The sequence below is a fragment of the Thalassophryne amazonica genome, chromosome 5 (assembly GCF_902500255.1).
Source record: "Thalassophryne amazonica chromosome 5, fThaAma1.1, whole genome shotgun sequence".
NCBI classification, from domain to species: Eukaryota; Metazoa; Chordata; class Actinopteri; order Batrachoidiformes; family Batrachoididae; genus Thalassophryne; species Thalassophryne amazonica.
The window spans coordinates 89,557,532-89,569,603 of NC_047107.1; the positions used below are offsets into that span (position 1 = coordinate 89,557,532).

Here is a 12,072-nt window from a genome sequence, read left to right on the forward strand (position 1 = left end):
AACTATGGTTAGACAAGGTCAACCTGAAAGAGCTACTGATCTTCTGTAACAGAGGTGTAATCCATTTTTTTAGACACGCACTGAACAAAAATTGAAACAACACTTTCAGGTTTGCTTCCGTTTTCTTGTGTTGAAATAAAAAACAAAAAACAAATCTAAGACTGATACCTTATATAAATGTTTTACACACAAAAAGGTTTATTTTCTTCACAAATAATGCAAAATCTATATTAATGAGCACTTCATGTTTGACAAATTAATTCATCCACTGAAGAACAGCATATCAAGATGCTGATTAAACCCACTGACTATAGTACCTTGAACTCCCAATAAAATGTAACACTAATGTCTGCAGATCTTGGAAAAAAAAAACTTTATTAGGTGAAGAAACTGGATATGGTAATCCTAGGCTAGCTTGATTTCATGTGGTTTGCAACTGTGAGTACAACATCAAATTCTCAGAAATAACATTGGAGGTGGATTACAGAAGTGAACTGAACATTCACTTCAGTGGGAACAGCTCTGGTGGATATTCCCACAGTCAGCATGCCAACTACACTCCCTCAAAACACATAACATATGTGGCATTGTGCTGTGAGATAAAATTGCAAATTTTATTGTGACCAGTCTGATTGTGGCACTTGTGCAATAATCATGCTGTTTAATCAGCATCTTGATATGCTATACCTGCCAGGTGAATGGATTTTCTTGACAAAAGTGAAGTGGTAAAATAAACCTTTTGTGTGCACAGAAAACTCTGACCTTTGACTTAAATTAGTAAAAAATCAGATCCAAAACAAGTGTTGCATTTATATCCTTATTGTACACTGTTGAGTATGATCATCTAGAAAATACACTTTACTCTCAAGTTGACTGCAGATGGACTCCAGACACACACACCCCCCCTCCCCAAATTTTAGCCAACAGACCTCAGGTGATGAAAGCGGGTGTGAGGAAGTTGCTGGCCATGGGAGGCACAGGAGGTGTTGATGAGAGAGCTAACGGAAGGAGTGAGTCATTGTGCAATTAATAACATTTAAATGACACCTCTGGGATCAACGGCATGTCTACTGCTAGCCGATATGGCTTCTGCTGACAAGAGCTGTCATTCTGATGTTCGTTAGCCACTGGTCACTAAAAATAAATACCCAAAACCCAAAATTTGTGAGAGGGATGATGAGAAGTGAATAAGGTGTGAGTCTGGGTCATATATCTGAGTAAAAGGAAAAGACCAATAAACAAAGTTTGAGGAAAGATGTTTACATCCATGTATACTCATTGTGGACATGAATGTCATGCAACTACTGTTTTTAAATGATTTTTTTTCCTGGGCCAAATTGATTGTACAACATACATCTCCATGCTTTAATATCCTCATGGTTTTCAATAGAACGTAGTAGACATCAAATATGCTCTACTACACGATTGAGTTGACCATTAAAGGGTTAACAGAACACCCACCCCTAAGGTTTCCTGAAATTAACACAGGGTCATATATACACACACATATAATATATATATATATATATATATATATATATATATATATATATATATATATATATATATATATATATATATATATATATATATATACACACACATGGCCAAGTGGTTAATGCGCTTGGTTTCAGTTCAGAAGGTTCCGGGTTCAAATCCCACCCCTACCACATTTCTCCATGTAATGTGGAGTTGCGTCAGGAAGGGCATCCGGTGTAAAAAAAACTTGTGCCAATTCAACGTGCAGATCCACCTTGGAATTGCTGTGGCGACCCCAAGTGCAAACAAGGGAGCAGCCGAAGGGACTTACTTTACTATATACACACCCACACACACATATATATACATACATATATATACACATATATATACATATATACACATATATATACATATATATATACACACATATATACATATATATACACACATATATATATATATATATATATATATATATATATATATATATATATATATATATATATATATATATATATGGGTCAATGACATGACATGCATATTTTTGTGTCCAAGTCCATTATTTAAAAAATGAATAAATAAATCTATTTATGACATCTATCACTTTAATCTATAAAACCAATTTATTTTAATTAGTTTTTCATTAAGTTCAAAAAGTAATATTATTCTGTTTTGGCCTCTCAAACCTCTAAGATGTCAGGTGTTGCAACTGTCCGAACAAGAGAGCAGACTAAGAAAACTAATAAAAATGTTATTTTGACAATGATAAAGTCAAAATGAAACACTATGGCATTGTTTTGTGTTTAAAATCTTTTTGATTATGTTTTTATTTCTAATATAATTTGTTTTTAAAGCTGTAAAAAAATCTTTAAAACTTTTGTCCAACAATTTACATTTCCTAAATATCAGAGTGGCGCAACCATAAACATATGACTTTTATTTTTAAATGAAGAGACAACAGCTGTAAAGAGGACATTCCGTCAGCCAGAGGACCCTAAGTGATTGTTTGGACTAAGCTAAAATTTTTGTAGATCTCTGTCAAATAGTAATAAAAATAACTATTTTCAACTCATACGTATGCTGGTACACTTTTCATGTCAGGTGGTACAACCAATGTAAAACTCATGAAATTATATTTTATCATAAAACTCTTAATTTTTTAAAAAGTGGTCCATTTGAACTTCATGCTATTGGTAGACGCTAATGCTAGCATCCAAACAGAAGCCTGCTTATTTGAGATTAGCAGCAATAGTCAGGTGGTGCAACCAGCTAGTCAAGTGGCACAACTGTAAGGAATGTTACTATATAATGCTATTCAAAGCTCTAAGATTGTCCATGAAACCATGAAATATTTTGTAGTTTTAAATTTAAAGATATTATACACTTTAAAACATTTCAAATTATAATTTGTACATTTTAGATGCCACTATCAAGTAAAGAAAAGTCGACACAGGGCGCGTATTATAATGATCCGGCTGCAAGGGAAGCATATCTTGCAAAAAGAAAAGAGAGGTAATGCATCTATCTATACATAGTCCATTTTACATTTATTATTATATTACAACTTCCACATTCTTAAATGGAAATTTGTCAGCTCATTAGGTCTTGTGTTTTATAGCTGTCAGAGGAGGAAGAGAGAAGGGAAAATTGTGCCAATTCTCTAAGCAAGAACAGAAAAAAATAGGCAACAGTGGTGGAAGATCAAAAAAGCACCGGGACAGAAAAAGAGCCATTGAGGAAATATTGAATTTTACACCCAAGTCAAATGAACCCTCAGAACTTGAACCTAACTCTCCCAACAAGAACAATGTTGAACCTAACTCTCCCAACAATGTGAGAATGCAATTAACTGTGCATCAAATATCTCTATTTAAGAACACTTAAATAGAGACCTATGACTAGAACATATGTTACTATTATAAATGATTTTTTTGTTCGGCATATTTCATATTGTAACAAATGTTGTCAGGTGGTACAACCAATATCTGTCAGGTGGTGCAACCAATTTAAACAAAAAAATTATATGTTAAAGTGACTAAATGGTTTTTTAATGTGATGAATGTAGTTATTATACTAAATATCTGGATTTGCGTATTTGTGTTTTTATTTTTCTGTCTTTAAAGGCAAAATTGAATGTTAACTTGGCTCAAAACCTGACATACAGAATGCTAAAATCGTAAATTATTGGAAAAAAGAACACAATGATAAAATAATAACCTGTTACCTTGTGTAGACATGCTAAGGAATAGTTGCAAAAGATTTAATCTTAAAATAAAGATTAGGAATGTATACAGATTTTTATAAATATTTGGATGCACCACCTGACATTTTTTTGCCATGCAGTTCAAAATACTGTTTCAAAATGAGTTAAAACATTTAAAAATGTTATTCAATAAATGATATTTGTTAAAACACATATTTCTGGACTCAAAAATATGTTTTACATCTATATTGAAAATACTTTATAAAAATACCTTTTTTGAAGCCTAATTTGTCAATGACCCATGTACACACAAACACAGAGAGAGACACACAGACACACACACACACACACACACACACACACCTACTTATATTATTGATTCAGTAGTGCTGAAAGTTATGTTAACCTGCCAAGGTCTCTTAACTTCCTGTCAGTGATCACGACTGACAGCAACTGATAGCTTTTCTGTACCAACATAAAAAGGATTTGTTTGACTGCACTCACTGGAGTTGCCAAAACACAGTGTAACAGGAAAGTCTACAGAATTCAGTGCAGATCTGAGAAAGACGTTTGTAGATTTGCAAAAGTCAAGAATGTGTCTTTGGGTTTTTTTTTTGTTTTTGTTTTTTTTTACAAAACTGCATATTCCAAGACCAACTCAAGTCTGGGAGCATGTGGTTGTGCCACACACTACTGCACCCACAGAGCCACCTTGGGTCCAGGATGCATTCACCCAGGCAGAGAACAAGGCAGTAATCATCATCAGTCAGAGATGCTGGTCTAGCTCAACACTCACAGTGTTGGTGTATAGACTGACTATGATGTCCACTAACATCTTAGGGATCTCACAACTTCTCAGGATGTCCCAGACAGCAGTCCACTCAACTGAATCAAATTCTTCACCAAAATCAACATCGGCTGAAGAAGTACTCTGATACTCATGCTTGTGCTCTGAGTAGTCGCTGAGCTAGAATGCAGTCAGTAGTTGACTTCTTGGGCATGTTGCCAAACTGTTCCGGTTTTTTGAGTAACTTGAAGCTAGGGTAGGTGATGGTCTAGTGGTTAAGGTGTTGGGCTTGAGACCAGAAGATCCTCGGTTCAAATCACATCCTGACAAAAAAAAAAAAAACAAAAAAAAAAAAAACTAAGAGCCCTTGGGTAAGGTATTTAATCCCTAGTTGCTCCCAGTGTGCAGTGAGCACCTTGTATGGCAGCACCTTCACATCAGGGTGAATGTGAGGCATTATTGTAAAGCACTTTGAGCATCTGATGCAGATGGAAAAGTGCTAAATAAATGCAGTCCATTTACCATTTATTTGAAGCTGCTCAAAGTAGAAAATCCAACATGACATTTCTGCAGAATTCTGCAGCATCTTCCCATAAGAATATTCCAAAAGCATTAGTTCAAATAATTGTACACAAAGACGTTTCTGGGAGGGACAGGAAGAAGATCTAAATGATCATGAGAGAGAAATGGTTTGGATGGTTACAAACAACCCAGGAAACATGAAGACACAGGTGTTCCCTGAACTGGAAGCTACAGGAACACGAGCACCACTGTCTACAGTGAACTGAGATTTACACTGCCACAGACTGAGAAGTTATCATCCAAGAAAGCCTCTGCTAAAAATCGAAACCACCACAACCAAACCAAGCACAACCAAATGGGCAATGAAAAAACACATTCTGGGGGAAGGTTTTATGGTCAAATTAGAAAAGATTGAGTTGTTTGGCCACAATGACCAGTGATGTGTTTGGAGGAGTAAAGGTGAGGCATTTAACCAGTTTCAGTGATCAACTCATCCCACCTGCTCAAAGTGATGTTATGAATGATCTTCTGCTTGCAATGGATTCAGACACAGACTTTCATAGGATTCAGGTGCGTTGGAGCAGGGAGACAACTAAGAGTGTCAGGAATGTAGATCTCGAGGACCGAACTTGGGCACCCCTGCACTAGAGGATTGCCTTGCATCAGTGAGGCTGGATGTCTAGTATTCTCACTTTTAAATTCTGATAAGACCGAAATGATTGTTCTTGGTCCAGCAAGATATTGGCGTTAATTTGATTAGCTAGCGCTTGCCCTAGGTTCGTGTGTCTTACATCATACAGACAAGATTAGGAACCCTGGGGTGACTTTTGATCCTGAGTTGTCCTTTGGCCTTCATATTAGGGATATTACGAGAGGTGCCTTCTTCCATTTGCAAAATATAGCGAGGATTCATCCCATTTTGTCCATGGCTGATGCTGAGACCCTGATCCATGCTTTTGTTTCTTCCAGACTGGATTACTGTAATATCCTATTTTCAGGGTTACCACAGTCCAGTATTCGGTGTCTCCAATTAGTTCAGAATGCTACTGCCAGACTTTTGACATGGAGCAGAAAGTTTGACCACATTACACCTATTCTGGCATCTCTCCATTGGCTGCCTGTCTTTGTGAGATCAGAATTTTAGGTTCTGTTATTGGTCTATAAAATTGTTCATGGACTGGCACCGATCTACCCAGCTGATCTGGTTTAACCCTATGTACCGGCCCGGGCTTTGTGCCCACAGGATGCAGGACTGCTTTGTGTTCTGAGGGTGAAGAAAAAGTCTGTGGGTCAAAGAGCTTTTCATACCGTGTCTTTCATACCCAGTCTTATGCACTGATCTCCCAGTGTCGATAAGACAGTCTGATACTGTGGAGACATTCAAGTCAAGACTCAAGACACATTTGTTTCATCAGTGCTATGGTTAGCATAGTGTGTTGCATCCTTTTTAATTCTTTTTAAAATTTGATTCTTTTATTTTTTATCTTTTAATTGTGTTTCTTAAATTTGTTGTTTTTAATTCATTTTAAATTGTTTTTGAACTGTTTGTGTGAAGTGCCTTTGGGGCAACGCTGTCGTGAGTTGGCGCTTTTATAAATTGAATACATTGAAATTGAAATTGACATCTGTGTATGCGTGCAGAGAACTTTTTTGGGCAATGTTAAGATGTAATATGTTTTATAGGTGGGATGGGCTGGGTTGGAGAAAAAAAAATATTCACATCATAATGAATAACTTGCATTACTGGGGACACTTTTTTGTTGTATTTTACAACACTGCATACAATAAACTGAAATATACACAATGAAAACACATTGGCACCATTCCCAGCAACATGTTCCATCCAGTCTTTAATTCAAATTTTCCTTCATATTCTTTTCTATATTTTATCCTGTATTTATTAGGGGTGCCGGAAAAAAATCGATTCAAGTCCGAATCGCGATTCTTATTCATTAAGATTCTGAATCAATCCAAAATGTCCAAGAATCGATTTTTTAAAAGCATTTTTTCTTGCTTACTCGCTGCTCGTACTGTTTGTCAGGCAACGGCCTCCGTACTACAGCGTCCCCGCGAGGGGAGGGTCCGGCGTGCTTCAAAGATTCGTGAGCTGCAGCTTAGCATGGCGGACGAAGAGCTAATTCAGCCAGCACCGTCTTTGCTGAAGACAAATGTTTAGGTGCATTTTGGATTTTATTATTTGCTGCGTAAGAAGGAGCTTGACATGACTTATGCAGTGTACAAAATCTGAAAAATGAAAGTCAAGTACTTCGGAAACACTTCAAATCTGCAAACCGACATGCTACGCCATCACCCGGAGCTAAAAGAAGCGGAGCAGCGGTATCTGCCGACTAATGACCAGTGCACACTCCATCACTTTGCTAAACTGCCAGCCAACTCTGAACGAGCAAAGCAGATAAGTAAATTTACATCTTTAGAATCACTTGATTAACCTTGCAAAGCTGTATTTTCTTAAACAAACATTTTTTAAGTAATATAACTATTTCTCGGAGCTCTTTGAATCAAAAATCGATTCTGAATCGAATCATCACCCCAAGAATCGGAATAGAATTGAATCGTGAGTTGTTGTAAGATTCACATCCCTAGTATTTATCCAAGTACTGGGAATCCGGTACCGCCCTGCAGTTGTTATCTTGTTAACTAGATGTAGTGCCGTGTAGTGCCGTGCAGTGCCAAGCACACAACTTGTCCAGTGTTCAGGAAGGAGACAAACCATTACAACAGAGTTCAATCACAGCAGTTCATAATTTCTGGAAATGTATCCAATATCCACTGACCATCTAGCAAGTGCCACATACATCAATGGGATATTATTTAGATAAGAAAAAGTTACTCTTTCCATGCTCATGGTGCCTCAGAGATTATCAGTAGGATTTTTCATACAAGAAAAGCCATCAAATCTATGCTCAAGTTTCCCCTGTGCCTTCTGTACAACCACTAATGCAACAGACAAGAATTGCACTGTGTACCTTCTCTAGTTACAGCCACAGAAGGTTGTAACCTATTCAGAGTTGTCTGGGTGCCTTGGTGGCTTCCTTCACGAGTGTCCTTCTTACACGGTCATTCAGGTTTTAAGAACTGTGCACTCCAGATAGAGCTACCATACTGCTTGCATTTCTAAATGACTGAGATTCAAGACATTTTCAATGGCTTGGAAATGTTCATGTATCCATCCTGCAACTTGTCTAAAGAAAACGGGCTGTAAAAGAAAGGAATTGTTATTTTTAATTAACAGTACTTCTTAGTACTCATGGCCTCTGAAAATGGTGAGACTATGTATAAGAATTGCTGTGATTCTTTAATGGCTAATGTGATTTCTATTTTAACCATTTGATTTAAATCTGAATGTCTATACTTCAATCACATCTTGAGTCTTTCATTTGAACCCTTTTGGTGGTGTACAGAGGCAAAATTACATACACGGAAAAAAGTCACTAAATAATATGGACCAACCTGCATTTGAGTCCGTTATCCAGATATATTTTCGCTTGCAGTTCTGTACATATGCTCAGAGTGGAGCTGCTGCTCTGTTAAAGTGTCTGCCAGGTATGAGGAATAAAAAAAGAGTGACGCAAAGTGTACATCTATGTAGCTAAAGACCAGTTTTCACGAATGCACCACTGCACATGTGAGCCAGTTTAACTGTTGTGTGCAGGTGGTTGTGTGTCTGCTGGCCTCCCTAGTTCCACACTACCAGTAGGGGCACTGCTGCATACAGTTCCAGACAACACAGCACCCCAGACAAGACACCCATAGTTAGTTACAATTCAAACCTGTCACCTGATCATTTAACCAATCAGCTTCTTTCCCAGTGCAGTAGAGACAACAGAAGAGTTGCTGCACAGCAACCTGTGAAAAAGTCTGCATGTCATTTAATTGCCCATAAATATTTCCTCTGCATCAACCAAAAGCTATACTAAAGTGTAGTAGCACAGTAGTGAAAACACTGGCTGTAACAGCAAATACTGAAATGAGGACAGTATAGAGAATGTAACTGATTTTTGTTTATGCACAATCGAAAACAAAATAAATTTCTACAAAATTTAACTGGTATGAGGGTAAAATGAAGACAAATTTGATTATTTTTCCATAACTTAGTTTCATCGTTATGAAAAGCTCAGTTACTTTGTAACATAAGTTCGTGTTGTTTGTACAAAGGCAGACTCGATAAGCCAATAAACAATTAATTTTATGCATTGCTACCAAAATCACATTTTATTTGAATTAATGTTCTGATATTTAATCCAATTTAATAATGCCAGCTGGTTACCATAAAATATGTAGAATTTGTAATCTGTTGTATGAATAGTGAATTTAAAGTGGCTTTATTGTCGATTGCTAAACAGTTAATTTGACCTGACCTTGTGGAATTACAATGTTCTTTATATGGACTGAGTTTGGCCTCAATCATAAAGAATTTTTTATTATTATTATTATTATTATTTTTAAACAAAGAAATATAAACACCCAAGGAAATATTTAAATGACTGTGTACAAGCAACCTTATTCAAATAGTTTACTTGCATGCAGGTATCGGACACTGAAGCCAATATTTAATTTGAGTCAAAAGCAGATGTGGAAATAAATCTGATAAGCATAAAACATCTGCCAATATGACTGTGGATTAAAACACACAGATCAGAATTTTGCTATCATTCTTTCTCATCCAGAGTTCTCGAATGCAGCTCCCTGTGAACAGAGGTAGCAGCAATTGTTGTTGTACAAACCCAAGCTGCAACAAGAGCTCTCATCCTTCTCTGTCTGAAGCCATGATTAAGTTTGCTGATTGATAATTTATCCCCATGTGTTAAATGACTACAGAAGTGTGCAGTTCCACTGATTTCTTAATGTGTCGGCTTCATGAATGTGTGTGTATTGGAGGGGTTGAGCGGTTTACGGCGCACCATGTGGCTACGCATGCATATACAGTGCCCTCCAAAAGTATTGAAACACTTGGCATTTCACACATCTTAATTTGTTTATGCCATTTCAAATACAAACAAAAAATACAAAAAAAATTGCTAAAATTATCGTCATTAAACTGAAAGTAAATCTCGACAACTTGATATACATTAATTAAAAATATAAAAGCCAAGATGATGGGATGCATAAGTAATGGAATGTGTTGCCACTTTTCTTCACACAAGTCATGGGATGGATACATGAACATTTCCAAGTCACTGAATATGTCTGGGACTTTATTTACATCAATTATGAAGAAACACAAACATTATGGCACTCTATGGTAAATCTGTATGGAGTAGACTGTTTTCAAAAACTTGCATCTCACATTGTACCTTCTCCCCATGTAATGTGGGGAGAAGGTATAAGGAGCTGGTTCCACAGCTCTCTGAATTGGGAGCTGGTTCCACAGCTCCCAATTCAGATCAGGGAGACAGACACCCTCTCTACTTTTAAGATTAGGCTTAAAACTTTCCTTTTTGCTAAAGCTTATAGTTAGGGCTGGATCAGGTGACCCTGAACCATCCCTTAGTTATGCTGCTATAGACGTAGACTGCTGGGGGGTTCCCATGATGCACTGTTTCTTTCTCTTTTTGCTCTGTATGCACCACTCTGCATTTAATCATTAGTGATCGATCTCTGCTCCCCTCCACAGCATGTCTTTTTCCTGGTTCTCTCCCTCAGCCCCAACCAGTCCCAGCAGAAGACTGCCCCTCCCTGAGCCTGGTTCTGCTGGAGGTTTCTTCCTGTTAAAAGGGAGTTTTTCCTTCCCACTGTAGCCAAGTGCTTGCTCACAGGGGGTCGTTTTGACCGTTGGGGTTTTACATAATTATTGTATGGCCTTGCCTTACAATATAAAGCGCCTTGGGGCAACTGTTTGTTGTGATTTGGCGCTATATAAAAAAATTGATTGATTGATTGATTAATGTGGAGTTACTTCCAGAAAGGCATCCTGCTTAAAACCTGTGCCAAATGAACATGCAGATCTGATATGGAGCTGTTGTGGCACCCCTGAGCAAAAAGGGAGAATCCAAAAGAACTGAGTAATTAATTATTAGCAGTTAATTTATTAAATACTTACTCACTCACTCATCTTCAACCACTTATTCAATATCAGGTTGCGGTGGCAATAGCTCCAATAGGGGACCCCAGACTTCCCTTTCCCAGGCCACATTGACCACCTCTGACTGTGGAATCCTGAGGCGTTCCCATGCCAGTGTGGAGATATAATCTCTCCACCTAGTCCTGGGTCTTCCCCGAGATGTCCTCCCAGATGGACATGGCTGGAACATCTCCCTAGGGAGGCGCCCAGGAGGCATCCATCCAATCTCCATTGTCCCCTCACTTGTGAACAAGACCCTGAGGTACTTGAACTCCTTCACTTGGGGCAAGACCTCATTCGCTACCCGGAGAAGGCAATCCATTAGCTTCCTGCTGAGAACCATGACCTCAGATTTAGAGGTGTTGATCCTAATCCCAACTGCTTCACACTCAGCTGTGAACTGACCCAGTGAGTGCTGGAGGTCTCAGGCCGATGAAGCTAACAAGATCACATCATCGGCAAAAAGCAGTGATGACACCCTGAGCCCACCAAACTGAAGACTCTCATCCTCCTTGATATCCTGTCCAGGAATATCACAAGCAGGATTGGTTACAAGTTGCAGACCTGGCAGAGGCCAAACCTCCACCAGAAACAAGTCCGACTTCTGCCGAGGACCTGAACACAGCTCTCGCTTTGTGAGTACAGAGATTGGATGGCCTCACTTCATACTCCCACAGCATCTCCTGGGATACCCGATCATATGCCTTTCTCCAAGTCCAGAAAACACATGTAGACTGGGTGGGCATACTCCCAGGCACCCTGCAGGATCCTTGTAAGAGTGAACTTATTAGACATTTTCATGAAGTAAAATTAGGTAATTCATGTTAATTTCTCAACAAATTTTAAATTTTGTACATACCATACCTCTGGAAGAGGGCAAGATATTTCCGTTTGAGAGCAGCTCGTTTGTGTATCAGAGAATAAAAAGATGTTACACCATGCCGAGCTGAGGAGGGCTTACTGCAGTGCTGCTGAGCCTGACGTAGCATGTAATTA

General features: G+C 38.1%; 1 protein-coding gene across 22 annotated transcripts in view; it reads right to left on the reverse strand.

The window, feature by feature from the left end:
• camk2b1 (calcium/calmodulin-dependent protein kinase (CaM kinase) II beta 1) overlaps positions 1–12,072 on the reverse strand; it is a 210,596-nt gene that overhangs the window by 132,743 nt on the left and 65,781 nt on the right. The gene's annotated exons all lie outside the window — the stretch shown is intronic.